We start from the raw sequence: 19,334 nt of genomic DNA, 5'->3' as shown, positions 1-19,334 counted from the left end.
CACGAAGAGTCAGACACGACTAAACAACAACAACATGGCAATCCTCCCCCAATCCCTATACACTATGGGAGTATGTGTACTGCCTGAGTTGTATATGCCTCAAAGATGGTCCCTTTGCCTGTGCTTGCTTATGGCAGCTGCTCCATCTCCCATGTGGCAAGCAGGTCAAGCAGCAAAGACTGCTTCTCGGTGATTTCCGCACTGTTGTGGAACAGCATTCCTCACAAAGTCCAGCTTGAGCATTTCCCAGCAGCAGCAATGCAATATCTCAGAATGCAAGCAAAGCATGTTGCGGCCAAGGATTGGGAAGGGGATTATGGTAACAGCAGGGTTTTTACAACTTAGTTAAAATGTTGTCAGCCCAGGCCGAGCTTCCTGAGACAGGGCAGGTTAAAATTCAAACACATAGATGAAAACGGGTCGAACTAAAATGCCAAATAAGGGGAATTCAGAATGAATGTGAGGGTCTCAAAACAACCAAGAAGACAGTCATTTGATAAAATCTCGCGCACATGCCCTTTTAATCTAATGGTGTTAAGCTCTATATGATGTGGGCCTTTCTATGTACGTAACTCATGGGGTTTTATGTTATGAGAGCTGACTGTCATTTCCCCCCCATTACTTTGGTGGAGGGGCAGGGAGAAGAGAGATCAGGATCTACTGCTAGCTCTCTGGGTGGTTTGCAATAGGTTGGCAAAGCTTTCTCATTCCAAATCCTTTTAACAATAGCAGCAATAATATCACCTTTGCCAGCAGGCTGCTGAGATGAAGAAAGCTAAACAGGAGTGTTGTTCTGTCTAAAAGGACTGAGAGCTTAGTTCAGAAAATAAATCCCTTTGTTCAGAATGTGCTCAAGGATACCCTGTTGTTCTTGAACACCAACTGTGCACCTTTTGCACTAGGCTCCCATTGGTAGATCTTGGCGTTCTAATAATAAAGCAATCCTGAAATCAGTCTCCTCTTCCTTTGGTAGATGGATCAGATCTAGTAAGCAGCTTCTCTCTCCTACAGGGCCTTTGTCATCAACAGTGTGTACACTAAAAGGAGGAAGCTGGTTTCACAATGTGGCATGATGTATATTTGCATAAGAGCCTGCTCTTTCAGCATTAGTCTCTTCCCTGTACTATGCAACAACTGGGGACAATCCAATATTTTTTGCTGCCTGAGTTGAGGGACCAGACCCTTCCCTCCCCGTTCTATGTATGGAAGCCAACTGGACTGATGCATGAATCTGATGAAGACCTGAGGAAACACGCTAGTTTGGCGAAGAGCAAAGACGTGTCATGTAGCTTACAAAACTCTTTTCTCTAATGGAGAGGAATGGCCAGAGGTCTTAGAAGGAACAAGATGCTGCAATTGCCTCTCTTTGCCTCATGGTAGGGCCAGCCCTGCAACAGTGGAAAGAAGCCAACGTTTGCCTGAGTCAGGTCTAATGAGATAATCTACTGACTGCACTGAGCATGAGTTGTTGTTGTTGTCCCCTGAGGTGGAAGTGAAAGCTGCCCATGAAAAACAATGGAGAAGTCCATTCTGTTAGAATAGCTGTGATTAGGTCCCCTCATTTAGCCAAAGGGAGCAGCAAACACTGGAGTTTCTGTCTTCCACATTCTGTAAACCCAGAAGTTCCCCCTCTAGGCAATGGAATGAGTCATTCCGATTTTTCTTATATCTATTCCCTCACTATTTTGTAAGTCTTGGAAACTTACAATGTCATTTTTAAAAACAACAACAACAAGCATTTTTTTAAAAAAAATTAATTTACAAGCTATTTGCATTGACAAGATACACCTGCTGAAATTCCCCTTTTCTTCAGGGCAGCTTCATTTGCATCTTAGCTATGCTCCTCATAGCTGTGTTCAAGTCCTAGAATAGTTGGGACATCCAATCACGAATCCATGTAGCACAGCATTTGACCCTAAGTGTATGGAGTTTTGGGAAGGAAAGTGCTTTAGCGAAAGAAAAAGTTTGAGGTGGTGGGTGGAATGTGATACGGCTGAATTCTAATGCATCCACAATGGATACTTCTTCCCCTTTGAAGGAAAATGAACAGCGCAGTCCTGTACTATTCAGAAATCCCAATGAGTTCAATCGGACGTACTTCCAGATAAGTACATATTGGACTGCAGCCTAAACTGGTGGATATTTCATGACAGATTGTGATTACTTCATGTATAGTCTGGGAATGCCTGAGAGGACATAAATATAAATACAATTTAAAATATACTTTTAGCTGTTTTCATGGTATGCTTATACATCACCTTGAGGTACATGCAAAATATGCTTATTTTCTTTAAGTAATTGGGTCGTACTTATTTATCTGCTATCAGATGGTGACTCTTCACCTTTTAGACCCCTTCTTGTAAAATTGGACTGCACATTAATCCATCATGCCATCATGATTCACTCAAACAACAAATAACTAAGTGAGGGCGTTTTTCACACATCAAGGCTTATGCTGACTCTTGCTTTAAATCCATCTGTAAAGTAATTCTGCATTTGCTTTCTCTTCCATTTTCCCACGTTATTACCACTCACCCATCCTGTATGACAGAGTCTCAAAAAGTGCTGTTAGGCTGCAATCTTAAAATAAACTGAAGCAAGGCCTTAGCGCAGCGGGTAGACCATGTGACTTGCATGCAGAATGTCAGTCCCTGGCATCTCCTGGTAAGAAATGGTAGAGGCCCCTGCCTGAAACCTTGGAGAGCCACTGCCAGTTAGCAAAGACAATGCTGAGCTAAATGAGCCTACTATGGTCTGACTCAGTACAAAGTCGCATCCTAGGGATCCAGATGTTGTTGGCTTCTGACTCTTGTCAACCCTCCAACCAGGAGCCAGCAACATCTGGATAACCACATCTGGGTTCCCACCTCTGCACTGGGGAGTAAGCCCCATTGAATATAATTAGGATGCCCCTGAGCATACATGCATAAATTCACATTGTTATTGTCTCATAGGGGAATGTTCAGCCATTTCAGTAGCACGGAGCTCTTCGTTTGCTTTGCTGCTATGTATAAGCACTGGGGGAGGGGGAGTTTAGCGTAGTGCTACAGCAATCGTTTCACCAGCACAAGCTATTCAGCTTGTTAGGTGGGACAATCCCCTACTCCTACATGCTGCTATGGGAGTTCTCTTGACCCACGGAACCACTTTGGGGTGTGGGGTAGGGAATAGAGGGAAGGAAAGTCCCTCATTGTGTTAGTGGGAGCTCTTGTGTAGACTTCAACCAATGGAGGTTATTAGCTGGATCCTAGCCAGATGCTCTCCAGAAAACTAGTAGCAACAAATGTAAGCCGTCGTGATAGATGTGGGTGAGAGTGGTGGATCTCAGGCTTAGGAACCAGATGTGGCCTTCCAGCCCTCTTACTCTCAGAAATCTCCCAGACCACCCCATTCTTCGATCACACCCTTCACTGGCCCTGCTTTGTACCCCCAACTCATTTTGTCTGGCTGGAATGTGTCCTTGAACTCAAATGATGCCTTTTGCTTGTCTGGATGGAGGCTAGAGTGTGTGCACAGAAAATAGCCTACAGTACAAAGGTAAAATTCCTATCTGTTGCTCCACCCACTTTTGCCTCTGGCACTGCCCACCATTGCCATTGCCTTGAAGGGAATTCAGCCCTCAGACTGAAAAAGGTTCCCCAGTCCTGTGATCAAGAGAGACCATATTCCCCACATTTGTTTAGGCTGGCCGTTGCGTCCAAGTTGCTGGCCGTTTCTTATATGAATTGAACCTGCCTGCTAGAGACATAGAAGTTTTGCATTTGGGTTGTTCTATTTGTATAGAACGGGACGCGGGTGGCGCTGTGGTCTAAACCACAGAGCCTAGGGCTTGCCTATCAGAAGGTTGGTGGTTTGAATCCCCGCGACGGGGTGAGCTCCTGTTGTTTGGTCCCAGCTCCTGCCCACCTAGCAGTTCGAAAGTACATCAAAGTGCAAGTAGATAAATAGGTACCACTCTGGCGGGAAGGTAAATGGCATTTCCGTGCACTGCTCTAGTTTCCAGAAGCGGCTTAGCCATGCTGGCCACATGACCCGGAAGCTGTCTGTGGACAAACGCCGGCTCCCTCGGCCTTTAGAGCGAGATGAGCGCCGCAACCCCAGAGTCGTCCACGACTGGACCTAATGGTCAGGGGTACCTTTACCTTTTTATTTGTATAGAACACTTTGGGTTGTCCTATTTGCTCAGCATGCATTGACAAATATTCGAGAATTTGCTTTGCTTTGTATTTCTAGTATGTTTCATGTGTTTAATAAAAAAGCAGTAGTTTTACAAAGGGAACAGAGCTTGCTAACAGCGGTGGAGTATCTGTCTCGTGGAGTTATGGCCAGCCCCATCTATATCAATAACCCTTCCAGCTTTACAGTTCTGCTCTATATAGGAAATGTGCTTGCAGAGATGCCAAAGCAGAATAGGAAGCAAAGATTACATGATAAAGGTCGCCATCTGCTGGTACTAAAGCACTCACAATGCGTTTTTAGAAGCCCGGGAAGCCGCTATCAGCTGCTCATGTACAAGAGAAATCAGGCTCCTTCTGGGCTGCATGCTTTGCTTTCCACAGATTTATCCTGCCCTTGCCTTCCCTCCTTTCCACACTTTGTTTGATGACAGGGTAACTCTGCATAGCAGCTCCCTGTTTGAGACGCTCCCTTCACTCATCCATAGGTAACTGCAAATAATGGGCTTAAAGCAAAGTTGAGCCACAATGTTCTTAGAAGACATTTATTTCCCCAAGAAAATTTCTTTTCTTTTCTTTGCAAACTTTGATGGTTGCTTTAAAAAAAACAAAAAAAAAAACCAGTAAACATAAAGTGTTGTCTTCCAAGGCAAATGCATGCATAGATGTTGAGTCTTGTATGCAGTCATCTACACAACATCAAAACAAACTTGTGAGTATAAGAGGACAAGAAATAGAGGGTGCCATCCAGAACATGCAGTTGGGAAAATCTCCAGGACCAGATGGCCTGACGGCTAGATACTACAAGGCATTGAAGGAATGGATAATACAACCATTGAAGGAGGTCTGTAATGAAATTTTGGAAGGGAAAAAGGCACCTGAATCGTGGAAAGGACCTTTTATTTCACTTATACCGAAAACAGAGACTGAAAAGAACCAGGTTAAAAACTACCGCCCTATATCATTACTTAATGTGGATTACAAAATCTTTGCAGACATTTTAGCAAAAAGACTGAAAAGAGTGCTGAAAGGGGAGATTCACAAGGACCAAACAGGCTTTCTCCCAGGGAGACATATGTCGGACAATGTGAGGAACATTATAGACATTTTGGAATTGTTGGAAGTGAACATTAATAGAAAGGCGGTTTTGATTTTCGTGGATGCGGAGAAAGCCTTTGATAATATTTGTTGGACCTTTATGAAGAAGAATCTCCAAGGGATGGGGGTAGGCCAAGGTTTTGAAAATGGTATAGGTGCTATATATTCGAAGCAAAAAGCAAAGTTGATTGTGAACAATGTGGTTACGGAAGAAATACCTATAGAAAAAGGCACACGACAGGGATGCCCAATATCCCCTTTACTTTTTATAACAGTCCTGGAGGTTTTGTTAAATATGATCAGAGGGGACCAATTGGTTAAAGGAGTTCAGGTCGGAGCCAGAAATTACAAATTAAGGGCATTCGCAGATGACCTTGTATTGACTTTGCAGCAGCCAGATACTAGTACTAAAAGAGTATTAGAACTAATTGAGATATTTGGTCAAGTAGCAGGATTTAAACTGAATAAGCAAAAAACTAAAGTGTTGGAGAAAAATCTAACAATGGCAGAAAAAGAGAAGTTTCAGAGTGAAACAGGTTTAGTAATAACAAAAAAAGTGAAGTACCTGGGTGTGAACCTGACTTCTAAAAATGTGAATTTATTTAAAGACAATTATGACAAATGTTGGACAGAGGTGAAGAAAGATCTAGAAATATGGTCAAGGCTGAGACTTTCCTTGTTAGGCCGAATTGCTGTCATCAAGATGAATGTATTGCCTAGAATGTTGTTTTTATTTCAGACACTCCAGATCCTGGACAAAATGGACTGTTTCAAGAGGTGGCAAAAAGACATATCAAAATTTGTCTGGCAGGGCAAAAAGCCCAGAATAAACTTTAAGATCTTAACTGATGCAAAAGACAGAGGGGGGATTGCCCTGCCGGACTTGAGACTCTATTATGAATCGGCAGCGTTCTGCTGGCTGAAACAATGGCTGCTTCTTGAGAACACAGACATTTTGGATCTGGAAGGGTATGACAATAGATTTGGTTGGCATGCATATATATGGTATGACAAGGTAAAAATACATAAAGGTTTTAAAAACCATATTGTCAGGAAAGCACTATACAATGTTTGGATAAGATATAAAGATCTATTGGAAAGTAAAACTCCCAGGTGGCTATCACCAATGGAAGCTAAAGAGACAAAAAAACTTAATATGGAGTCCAAATGGCCAAAATATTGTGAAATTTTAGAGCAAGATGGTGAAAGGGTTAAATTACAGAGTTACGACAAATTAAAGTCTAAAGTACGAGATTGGTTGCACTACCTTCAGATAAACGAGGTATTTAAACAGGACAGGAAAATAGGTTTTCAGATGGAGAGGTCGAAATTGGAAACAGAATTGTTAGAACCCAATACTAAGAATCTGTCAAGAATGTATAATTTGCTGCTGAAATGGAATACACAAGATGAAACAGTAAAATCAGTTATGATCAAATGGGCACAAGACATAGGTCATGACATTATGTTTGATGACTGGGAAAGGTTATGGAATACTGGTGTTAGATTTACGGCTTGTAATGCTTTGAGAGAAAACATAATGAAAATGATCTACAGGTGGTACATGACCCCAGTCAAATTAGCAAAAATTTATCATCTGCCCAATAATAAATGTTGGAAATGTAATGAGACTGAAGGTACTTTCTATCACCTTTGGTGGACCTGCCCGAAGATTAAAGCCTACTGGGAAATGATCTATAATGAAATTAAAAAGGTCCTTAAATGGACATTTTCTAAAAAACCAGAGGCTTTTCTCCTGGGCATGGTGGGCCAATTGGTGCCAAGGAAGGACAGAACTTTTTTTATGTATGCTACCACAGCAGCAAGAATTCTTCTGGCAAAGTATTGGAAGACGCAGCAGCTACCCACTCTGGAAGAATGGCAAGCGAAGGTGATTGACTACATGGGAATGGCAGAGATGACCGGCAGAATCCGTGACCAGGGGAGTGAGACAGTGGAAGAAGATTGGAAGAAATTTAAAATATACCTTAAAAATTGTTGTAACATTCAGGAGTGCTGAGATGTTATGGTGTTAAGAAACAGAGAATTGCAGCTGTAAATCATGAATCTAAGGGAATTATAAAGAAGACGAGTTAATTAATTAAATGGAGGGTTGCTGTTAAAAGGAAAAATAAGGATGCAGAAAAAGGGAGGTATGGGGAAGTCCGAGAAATAAGGTGAAGGAAAATGAGTTTATGAAATTATACATGTTTATTTGTTTGTATGCTTTATTCTGTTTTATTGTTTGTTGTTATTACATGTTTGGAAAATTAATAAAAATTATTAAAAAAAAAAAAAGAGTATAAGAAGCCTGCGCATCATTTATTTGTAATATATGGGGGAGCAAATTTGGAGCTACGGAAATCAAAGGTAACGTTACTAACAGTCTCTGGTATTTCTACCACTCAAGTAGCAAAGCAGCCTCAAAGGTGCTGTCCAGAGTGCTAGAGATTCAGTACTTCTCCTGTCCAGAGAGCAGAAAGGCTGAGGTGGCCAGATGGCCTTTGGGGGAGAGAGAAATTAATGTTCTACAGCCAGGTCTATACAGTCCTGGATCAAGGTGGGGCAAGTGGGGGACATGTGCTTCAGCCAGCTGGCTGGAAGACCATCAAAGGAACATCCTTCCCTGGCAATGATGCAGGCAGACAATCACCTCTTCTAATAAGTGGTACCTAAGGCATCACCAAGCATGTGACATAACTCTTTCCTCCACACTGTATTGTTTTCAGGGTATGAATCCTCTTTTATATTCCTGATCAGGCCCTGATCAGGATGCAGCATGGCTGGCTACAGCCCATTCATGTCTTCTAATAAGCAGAGCTTCTTGCTATGAATAAACTAAAGATTGTTAACAAAAGAAGTCAATGCACAGTGCAATTTCAAGCTGCCACTGAAACCCTAATGACCCCAAGAAGTAGCCCTGGTTCTCTTTCCCTTAATCTCTTTATGGCATGCTGAATTACTACATTTCTCAAACATTTGACTAATTAGTTCAAATCAACACCTGACATTGTGTGTGTGTGTGTGTGTGTGTGTGTGTGTGTGTGTGTCAGTGTCAGTCATAGACACACACACACACACACCAAGTGGTTATTGACTTCTGCATTTGAATTTCACACACTGATTTTACACCAGGGGTAGGTAGAAGGTAGGTTGGAATCTCTGGGCTATTTTTCAATAGATCACCAACAATTACCAACTCTAATTTTCCCAATGAGACAGCTGAAACAAAGGAAACAAGGATTGAGTTTTTGTGTGAAATGACTGGGAGCCTCTTTCCGGTACTGAAAATAAACTCTTGGATTGAGAAACACTCAGAGGTGCTCTGTTCCTTAATGCTAAGTGTGTGCCTGCCCCTCTTTCTAAGCCACTATATTACACTTAACATCAGCAGATAAACCACGGGGCTCTTGGAGAAAGAAAACAGATCCCACAAGCTTGAAATCTGTCCAGTCCTTTTTTACACCAATTTTTGGGGCATGTGGCAGCTGCCAGATCCAGGCCTTTAGACCCCTAGTAGCTGTAAGAAGGGAGAATTTAACCAAGTGCTGCTTTTGGTCTTTTCCAGGGTGATGGAATGACACTAGAGGCAGTAACTTGCAAAAATAAATAAATAAATAAATAAATTCAATCTGTGTGGCTCTTAGTCTCCCTTCTCAATAATGAAACACAGCTTTTCATAGGCTCTGCTTGACATGGACTCACTACAGTTTTTATACATTTTTGCCAGTCTGAGCGGGTCAGGTACCATTTGTATTGCATTTTCATTACATTCTCTCTTAAATTATAAAAGGTAAAGAGACCCCTGACCATTAGATCCAGTCATGGCTGACTCTGGGGTTGTGGCGCTCATCTCACTTTATTGGCCGAGGGAGCTGGTGTACAGCTTCCGGGTCATGTGGCCAGCATGACTAAGCCGCTTCTGGCGAACCAGAGCAGTGCACGGAACACCGCTTACCTTCCCACCTGAGTGATACCTATTTATCTACTTGCACTTTGATGTGCTTTCGAACTGCTAGGTTGGCAGGAGCAGGGACCGAGCAACAGGAGCTCACCCCGTCGCGGGGATTCGAACTGCCAACCTTCTGATCAGCAAGTCCTAGGCTCTGTGGTTTAACCCACAGCGCCACCCGCATCCCCTCTTAAATTCTAGCGTGCCGTAAATTTGATATCTCTTTTCCAGAGCCATTCCCATTGGCTCATCATAATATTTTCCCCCAAATCCTGGGCCTATTTTACCATCACTGTCTTCACTTGCTCCTCCTTTACCTCCCATTCTAGGAGCAAATCATATAATCTGGAAATATGTTTACTTTTAGATTGGATTAAGTACTCATCCAGTCTTGAAATTTCTTTCTCAGATCCTTTTTGTTTATCTTTTGCCAATCTCTGATTAATTTGAAAATATTGCAGCCAATCGTTCAAATATTTTTTAACTTCCTTTTATTCTTTCAATTTAAGTTTGTTATTTTCCTCTTCCAATAATACCTTATATGTTGCCCAATTGTTATTCATATTCTTTCTCTTTACAGTCATGATTTCTAAGGGTGAGGTCCACCAAGGTGTTTTGGGTTCTAGGATCCCTTTATATTTCATCCATATTTTATACAGTGATTTCCTTATAATATGGTCCATAAAACCCTTCTGTACTCTCACCTTTTCATCTATTAGGTATGCATGCCATCCAAATTGAGTGCCTACTCCCTCCAGATCTAACACATCAGTATCCTTTAACTTAATCCACTCCCTTAACCAGGTCAGACCTGCTGCAGCATGATATAATTCCAGGTCAGGTAGGGACATGGACTCTGCTTTTCAGTCTACGGTCTGCTTGACCTGCCTTTGTCTGGGATGCTCTGTGTTCTCACCCCAGCTTTAAGGTGCGCTATGTGAATCATAGTACTTCTTGAACCCAAGAAGGATTTGCAAGGCAAATGGGTAAATGGGAAGGATAAATGACCAACTGTAGTGGACTTACCTGGCTGTCGGAGCAAAGGAAAGCAAAGGAAGAAAAAGTAACCATCCACCCTCTTTCCTCTGCAAAGGAAAGTGTGAAGCAGCTTGCAGTTTACCTTTAGGTTCCTCTCCTTTTCCTTTTGTAAGCAACTTTTCTGGCCCATCTATACTCAGGGTGGAAATCAGCAATACAGCCAGAAAACACATCAATACAATGCAACACAGCAATGTCTTTTTTAAAAGCAGCAATAAATTAGAACCTAAACCAGTGCAGAACTCTACGACTAATGGCACCATACACATTTCTTTTCATTGCTCAAATTGTTGCACTCAAGGCATTCACTATACTGCTATGTTGCAATGTTCCACTAGATGTCAGTGTAACCTTAGGATAAGGGGAAGCAAAGAGAGCGCTCCCCATTACCTAACAGATGTGGAATAAAGCTCTGTCACTGCTGTTTTGATCACACGGAAAAATAATGTTGCCTATGTACCCTGAAAGAGAAGTTGCTGAGACTTTATGTGATGTTGGGCCTCTTTTACTTGAATTAATATTGTGGATTTGGGATCCAATGACCCTCTTCCTGTTATATTGTGTTTCTTGTTTTCTGTAACCATGTGAATCAGGGATGTAAATCAAATCACCTGTGGCCCTCCAAATATTGATGGACTCCCATCATCCCATCATCCCATCATCCCTAGCCACATCCCAATTGTTCTAGCACGACAGGTCCATTAAATCTCATACACCAAATCTTGTTTATATTTGTACAGAAAATTATATTTGTACAGAAAATCTTCACTGAGTTCCCTAGGAGCCAGACTTTCATAGGATACAGTCCAAAACAATTCCTTTTTACTTAACAGTCTTTCATCACCACTGACCTTTTCAATGGATCACAACATAATGTTATTGCATTTACATTGCTCTTCAAGAAAACGTTTTACTAATTGAGGCCCCCTTCTTTGATGCTGCAAGTGGCCTAGATGTCTTTCCTCCATAGATCTGCGGGATAACCAGCCTCATAGAACCAACATGCTTATGTCTAATTAATGCATGAAGTCTAATTAATACCATGAACCAGGACTTTGAAGAGTTTGTAAGTAAACAAAATTTTGACTAACCAAATGTGTGGTCTTTTCCTTTGCTGGTGGCAGAGGAAAATTATGGAACTCACTTAAAAGGGCATGTTTCAAAGGTCTGACAGCCTAGATTTTCCACATGCTTCTTTGCTGCATATTTTGTGACTTTAAATATCTGCTGGGGCTCTCTCACCCAAGAGTACCTGCTCCAAACTTGGGTTTTGGCATCCAGATACACACACACACACACACACACACACACAATCTTATTGTGGGAACATACAATCACAAAAACGACTCCTGCAAGTCAGAATGGACCATGGACCTAATTTCAGGGATGGTGTCCTTGTGAGCCTGGTTGTGTGAAACAGAGTGGACTGAAGATAAGTATTCTTGAGACTTCTATATTCACTATGTATCAACCAATCTTTAAGATTGTTGGTTCTTTTAAAACCACCAAGTGTTTTTTGATGTCAAACGTGGCAGGTCTTGTACTACATGCCATTTGGAACATATGTGCATTTGTAAATCTTTTTGTGACCTGGCTGAATGGGAAAAAATACATGAAATTCTGTTGTTTGCTATTCTTCTTTGAGGAAACATGATAACACATCTACAGATGTTGGCCCTATTCAAGGCTGATTCTACAACCCTAGATGGGTAACCTTTATTATAAAAGTGTCATGGTAAAACTTGTGGTTCTTTCATGTTCTCCTGATTTTCAGACCATTCCAGAGCTCCTCTTCTTTCTACTGACTTCAGTGCTTCCCACTACCACCCTTGCTCATTTCAGTCTCTAACCAGGCTGGAAATCAGATTGAAAGGGGTAGAGAAGCATTTTGCAGTCATGCTACTGGCACTGAGTGGAGCTATATGTCAGGGTAATGCTACAGATAAAAGTCTCATTGTTATCTGGAAAGGCCATCAAGGAAGTGGGTGCATGGGTTCCTGCATGGAGCAAAGGTGATGTTCCCTAATCATAGGTAAACTCTGAGGCCACAATCCTATACTTACCTGGGAGTAAAAAGGTAAAGGAAAAACCCCCTGGACAGTTAAGTCCAATCAAAGGTGACTATGGGGTTGCGGCGCTCATCTCGCTTTCAGGCCGAGGGTGCCGGCATTTGTCCACAAGCAGTTTTCTGGGTCATGGGGCCAGCATAACTATACCGCTACTGGCTCACAGAGGACTGTGACAAATGCCAGAATGCACGGAAACACCATTTACCTTCCTACCGCAGTGGTACCTATTTATCTACTTGCACTGGCGTGCTTTCAAACTACTAGGTTGGCAGGAGCTGGGACAGAGCAACGGAAGCTCTCCCCGTCACGGGTATTCGAACCGCCGACCTTCCGATCAACAAGCCCAAGAGAGGCTCAGTGGTTTAGACCACATAAGCCCAACTGAACTCAATTCAACTATCTTCCAAATGGACACATAGAGGATTTTCGGCGGCCGGCTCTGCACAAGCTTTGGGGGTCTGCTCCTCACAAGCGACAGCGGCCAGCTCCTCAACAAGTCAGAGCAATCTCCCTCCATTTTCCATTTTCAAATGAAGCATCCATGCATCTATTCTTTGCATGGACATATAAAGGTAAAGGGACCCCTGACCATTAGGTCCAGTTGTGACCGACTCTGGGGTTGCGGCGCTCATCTCGCTTTATTGGCTGAGGGAGCTGGCGTACAGCTTCTGGGTCATGTGGCCAGCATGGCTAAGCCGCTTCTGGTGAACCAGAGCAGCACACGGAAACGCCATTTACCTTCCCGTCAGAGCGGAACCTATTGATATACTTGCACTTTGATGTGCTTTCAAACTGCTAGGTTGGCAGGAGCAGGGACCGAGCAACAGGAGCTCACCCCGTCACGGGGATTCAAACCGCCAACCTTCTGATCGGCAAGTCCTAGGCTCTGTGGTTTAACCCACAGCACCACCCGCGTCCCATGGTCATGGACATATACCTCAAGCAATTGATTCATACAGGAAGTGTTTGAGTTGAAAGAGATTGAATCCCTTCAAAATAACTTTGTCAAGCTCCTTGGAGTTTGAGTGGGCAAACAAGGCCTCTTTCAGGTGACTTTGTTGTTTTAAGGAAGATGGATCGGGTAGGACGGTGGTCCCCCAAGAAGTGATGGGGGGTGGGCAAGCTGCTGTGTTTGGGCAAGAGGGAGGTGAATAAGGGTTATCAAGCAGAGCCAGGAATGGAGCTGGCCCTTAGCAAAGGAAACAGCAGCATACTGCCAGTACAAATATGAAGCTTTTGTTCGTTCTGCTTGCCTGAGTTGCATTGGGTTAATTTGCTATTACCCAAAGTACTTGACAGCAATGATTAGCAAAGCCTGCAATAACAGTGAGAATTAAGAAAAGTGGTAAAAGAAGGAAGCTAAAAAGCAGCTCCTAGATAAGGTATCATTCATAGGAAGTGGATGGCAGGATCAAGGGCTTGGGGAGTGTTTGGCAGCTAAAATATCCTGGCAAGTTGTCACCTACAGCTTTCACACATTTCATTATTCAGAAAGTGCAAATACACCTCTTCAAGCTAAAGCCATAATTATTGCTGAGGCAAAGTTAAGCATGCTTGATGGTTAATGTTGCAAAGTATAGATAAGTATTTGGTGTATCCTGGGTCAAGGCTAGAGCTTTGGCAAAAATTCCCCCCCTCCTTTTTTTCTCTTCATCTTTTTGTAGTTCCTGGTGCTTTGAACAGGGCTGCATTAACCATTATGCTGTCATTCCAGACAACCTGGGACCCATTGCAATAGGATGGTTGTTTAAAATAAAAAGTACTCTCATGTGAATTAACAAGTTTATCCCACTCCCACTGCTGGCATCCTTTAACATTTCCCACAGCTCAGAACGGCCATCCCATCAGGCTGCCTTAGTGGGAGGGATGGGAAACAGGGCTTCTCCCATCAGCTTTGCCGAAAGACCAGCTGCATCAGGCACCTCCTACCCCTGAACTATTTCTACACCGGCTGGTCATGATAAGAAATGCTATTTAACCATTAGTGTCTTAGTTTGCTTTCTGCTTCTCTTCCCTCCCTGTTCTTTCCCCCTTGCTTCTCACTTTTTTTAGATTGCAAGCCTGCAAGCAGGGCCTGTCTTATTTTAACTGATTGTATGAAAACCATTCTGGGAGCCCTTTTGGCTGTAGAGTGGGGTCCAAATGCTCTGTTTAAAACAAATAATATAGGGTGGCTGTTCCTTCAGGACATCATAGAATTGCAGAGTTGGGAGGGACCATGAGGGTCATCTATTGTGGTCCAGCCCCCTGCAATGCAGGAATCTTTTTGCCTAATGTGGGGCTTGAACCCGTGAACCCTGAGATTAAGAGTCTTGTACTCTACCAGCTAAGCAATTGCAGCATCAGTGGCCGTTTTCCTAATTGTGTGGGAAATTAAACTCTGCTTACAGAAGGGGCTGCTTGCAACTTGGCAGCAATTTTTGGACGCAGAGATAAGCAGATGTTTGACTGCCTGAGAGACTCCAGGAAGAACAAAGAGCGGCATAGGTATCAGGCAGGTCAGTGCCTGCAGAATGGGATCCCCTTCGTAAACCAGAGCGGCATGTTGGGTTCAAGTTGAGAGTTCAGTAGCATTCTTTAGTGGAATAATGGAAAATAGCAAATAATGTTGCCTGACAAATTTCAAATACATAAACAAAAAAAACCTTGACATTGGTGTATCTTGACTTGATGAATTCAGGGTGGACCAAGTTCCGATGCTTTTGATAATGACATAGAAAGGGGAATTTCAGCAAATGCAGCTTCTGCTACCACTATGACAGTATCCATAGAAGTTGCACTTTCCACAGTTGTTCTTTCCATGCAGTTGTTGTTTTTTAAATGAAGAAACTGACTCAGATAATCCTACCCATCCCCATCATCAAATTATCATGGTCGAAACCAGCCATTCAGGATCAAGCAACACACTGAGGCTGGCATCTTAAACCTATAAGTAAATTCTATTGATTTGCAATAGATTTGCCAAGGCGTCTGATTCCAGAAGGTTTAACACAGCAGCAACAAAAATGCTCCTCCTCTCACTACCTAAAAATAAATAAATAAACTGCTTATGTTAAAAATTACGCACAGGTTATATTTGAAACCTCACCTCCTAAAATTATCATATATTTAAAAAAACATACCCAGCATTATGCTGGAGAGATGCAAAGAAGAGAGGTCATACCAACCTATGTGATGGACATGAACTAAGATAATAAGAATTTGGAACTATGTATTTCAGGAATTGAGCAAATAATAGGCAAACCATTGGAGAAACTTAACAGTTAGCATTACTGAATACATGGATACATAGATACATTCACTGTGGACTGGTACAACTTCATTGTATACACCAACACATCCAGCAATAACAGGATAATTCGGGAAGCATATAGAAGGATTTGGACTGTATGAGAACACTAGGACCGTTCTTTCAGAACCCAACGCTGTTGAATACCCATCTCTGACAAATCCATCTGGAAGATTAAAAAAAGAATTGTATTATGAAAAGCAATAAATATCCTGTGGAAATGCATGTGGTCATTTATATGTATGTTGTTGTTGTTGTTTTGAAAACCCAAATAAAGAAATAATAAATAAGACAAAGATAACAAAAAGAATTAGACTGTTAAAATAAGGAAAGCTTGGGAAGGGGAAAACCTGGAATGGATTTCTGTATGAAAGAACTGTGAGTTCAGTTCTGACACTGAAAACAAATCCCTGGGTCAAGAGTGTGCTCTGACAATGCAGGTGTTGGAAGAAGGGAGAATGTGATTGGTGGCTACCGGATGGAGTGAAAGTGGAGTTTGCTCTGCCAATTTCATTTCAGGAAAATCTGGTGCAATATTTCAAATATGAGGGGACCTCCAAAACGTCTTGATATCACAAGCTATGCACCATTTGGATCCTTTATATTGGAACATTTATCATAGCCAATTAAGCTCAGTTATATAATTTACACCAACCTTTTGTGTTCTGTGACATCTCAGGATGTTTCAGAAATGAATTTTAATTTCCATACCAAAGTTATAAAGATTAAAATCCTGGTTTCCCCCTATGAAAAGCCACCACGCTAATCAAATATTTGTATATGTTCCACCAGTAGTGCGAAACCTCCTGCTCTCGCTGCTATTGGATGAGCTGCCCTGATGTCAGCAGAGGGAGCGACATCAGGGCAGGAAGCAGCAGAGAGCTGAAGAAGCAGTAAGGCAAGGGACGGAGTGGTGAAAGAGGAAGAGGGTGGGAAGAGAAACAGCCACAGTAGGAAGAGGGGAGGGGAGTGGTAGGAAACAGAAAGAACAGAGTTTAGAGAGAGAGGGAGTATGTGTGTCTTGATGAAGATAGGAAGCTGAGTCAGACAAAATGAGGTGTAGTCAGTGGCAGCAGATGAGATGAAGGTAACCCTGGTGTCATGGGAGGCAAGTGAGCAGGGAGGAAAGTGGGTGAGAAAACGAGCTCAGAAAAGAGAACACACATGTCCAGTTTCTGGAGGGGCAAGAAGGGCAAAACTTCAAGCATGTCGCATTATTTTATTTATTAAAGCATTCCATCCCTTATTTCAGCCCAAAGACATCTGGAGGGCATCTCACCTCCATAATATCAAAACCCATTCAATATACATTGGTTTAACATCATTAGAGCCAAATATTGGGCTACACGTCTCTGATGTTGACGTCTACATCCCAAAGCTCATGCACAGTATCTCCTTCCCTCTTTTATCTTCAGGACAAAGGTGCGTGGGGCCAGTCATTGTCATCCCCATTTTAGAGATGAAAAACTGAGGCTGAGGAATCACTCGAAGTAATGCAGTGGCTGCGTGGCCGAGCTGGCATACACTTCCTGGACCAACACATTCACTCCTGGATTTCATTTCCACCTGGACCGAGCCAAAAAGAAAAATGAAAAATCGCCTCTGGAAGAGTGTCGTTATTAGTCGCTGTCCTCTTCCTGCCGTGCTGATGGGACCGTCGAACTTAGTCTTCTTCCCTGTTCACGAGGTGGTTTTATAGACCTACCATTAACTGATGATGCGCCTGATAATGTGATGAGGATCCTTCCCGCTGCCGAGGCTGATAAACCAGCTTAGGGTCACGCTTAAAACGAAGGTAATCTGGGAGTCGAAAGGGTGCCACTGCTCTACTTTTGCTTTTTTCCTGATGCAAAGTACCTGAAAACGCAGGCGCGTTGTTATCGATCCTTGAAGGCACTGCAGCCTCACGCCCTGATCATCTTTAGATCTCGGGTGCATCTTTGGATTGCATCCTGCTAATCCCCTGCTGGTCTAGCCCCAGGTGGCTTTCTTTCAGGAAAAGCAACGTCGGGCTTCCCTCTGGCCCTTGCGATTGTTTTCCAGGCTTTCTAGGCCACCGGGTTTTTTGGGGGTGGGGGTGGGGGTGGGGGGGTGAAGGAGAGAATCAGCACGAGACCGGAAAGGCTTGCTTGATCTCGCCGCAGCCCCGACTACCTGCGCCTCCCCTCCCCCGCAATTCTCAAGGATCATTCCCAGACTCCCCCCACGATTTCAAAGAGGTGAGAAAATGACCCCGACGTAGAGGCCCCGACTGAGAGTGGCTTGTTGCCAGACCACCCAGCGAGCCACGAGGACAGGCGAGGATTCGAACTCAGGATTCCCCAGGTTCTAGTGATTCGTCTATTGATCCAGCTTTCCGAGCCCCCTCTCTCTGTCTCTCTCTCTCCCCACCCACCCGCAATTTCTGCAAGAGGAAATCGTGAGGAGGTCTGAAGGCAGGCTCCCTTCCCAACTCCCTCGATTCCCTTCGCGTCCCGGTGGGTCCACAGCGCGGATGAGCCCCAGAGTGTTTACCCCTCCCCTCTCTGCTCGACATCGGGAGTGGGGACATTTGAAGGGACCTCTGCAGCGGTTCTAGGAACGCAAAAGAAGAAGATGTGGACCCCCTCCTGACCCGAATCCCCCTTTTGGGGGCGAGTCCAGATCGGCGAACCCCCTAAGCGCCCCCCCCCCCAAGAAATCCCCTGAGGAGGGAGGCCCTAGATCATCGCAAACGCGATAGGACGCCAGACACGAAGGACGTCGGGGCTATTCGGGTGGAGACCCCGGTGGGGGTGGGGGCGCGATCCGGAGAGGGATACCCCCTTCCCCAGCGTCTACGAGGGTATTCGGCTGGATCGTGGTGGGCTGACTGGGAACGAAGGCGCGCCATCTCCCCTCTCCTCTCTCATACTGAGGGCTGGAGGGGTGCTGAGTCCCTTTTCCTGTAAAGGTAAGTCCATGGCAGTGAATCGTCGGCAGCCAAAGGGCGCACGGGCGGCGTGGGAATCCCGCTTACCTTAACCCCGGGGGCTGCTGATCGGGGGCAGGGCGGTTCTTTGGGGAAGAAGAGACGGAAAAAGGAGATCCACCCCAGGAAGCAGGATGATCTGGAGGCCCACCACGCGGGGCAAGTGACCGTGTCCGGGTTGAGGAAGCGCCAGCTATTCCCACTACCCCGCCTCGCTTCCCTCATTAAGACCTCGTTGGTCCCAATTGCGAGGTTCCTGTTTCCCTAAGGCGGATCTCTTTTCCATCTCTTTTCTATCCTTCGGCGCACGCCTCGCATTGGCTTCTTCAGCCGAAATGTGGAAGCTGCTTCGCTGGTCCTTAAAAATACTTAGCTCAAATAAGTTAAGCTTAAAAATACCCACACACCAACCCAACAGGATGGGGCAGGTGTTCCTCCTTCCCCTACCCCCGCTCTCTTCCCCAGCCGATTCGCACTAAAACGACCCCAAGAGGCAATTTTAACCCGGGCCAAAGTGCCCTAGATTTCTCTTTTCTTCCCCTCACCCCCACCCTCCGCCAGTTCTTCTTCTTCCTCCTCCTCCTCCTCCTTGTCCCCAGTGCGTTGATTCAGGCCTTGGTAATTAATTTGGCATTTCAGAAAAGCCCCTGATCTGGATAAAGCCGCCATTCATCCCCCCAGCCTAATCTGAACACAATCTGGAAGAAAAGCTTTCAGAGAGACAGAAAACGCCTTTCGCTTCGCGTTCAAAAGAGCTGTCACT

The 19,334-nt window shown here is 44.0% G+C and overlaps 1 protein-coding gene and 1 long non-coding RNA gene across 2 annotated transcripts in view; one reads left to right on the top strand and one right to left on the bottom strand.

Moving 5' to 3' along the window:
• Positions 1 to 15,629: 15,629 nt before the first annotated feature.
• On the bottom strand, positions 15,630 to 19,110 carry LOC114590744 (uncharacterized). The gene is made up of 2 exons (XR_013391849.1): positions 18,620 to 19,110; positions 15,630 to 17,478 (listed from the first exon to the last, which is right to left on the bottom strand). It is a non-coding gene; the product is annotated as an uncharacterized LOC114590744 (long non-coding RNA).
• NTN1 (netrin 1) overlaps positions 17,965 to 19,334 on the top strand; it is a 127,896-nt gene continuing 126,526 nt past the window's right edge. Inside the window, exon 1 of the mRNA XM_077924318.1 lies at positions 17,965 to 18,553. The gene's annotated coding sequence lies outside the window, so the exon portion shown is untranslated. The remainder of the gene's footprint in view (positions 18,554 to 19,334) is intronic.

This window comes from Podarcis muralis, chromosome 2 (assembly GCF_964188315.1).
Source record: "Podarcis muralis chromosome 2, rPodMur119.hap1.1, whole genome shotgun sequence".
NCBI lineage: Eukaryota > Metazoa > Chordata > Lepidosauria > Squamata > Lacertidae > Podarcis > Podarcis muralis.
The sequence above is the reverse complement of the archived record's forward strand: the minus strand, read 5'-3'. Positions and strand labels throughout refer to the sequence as shown.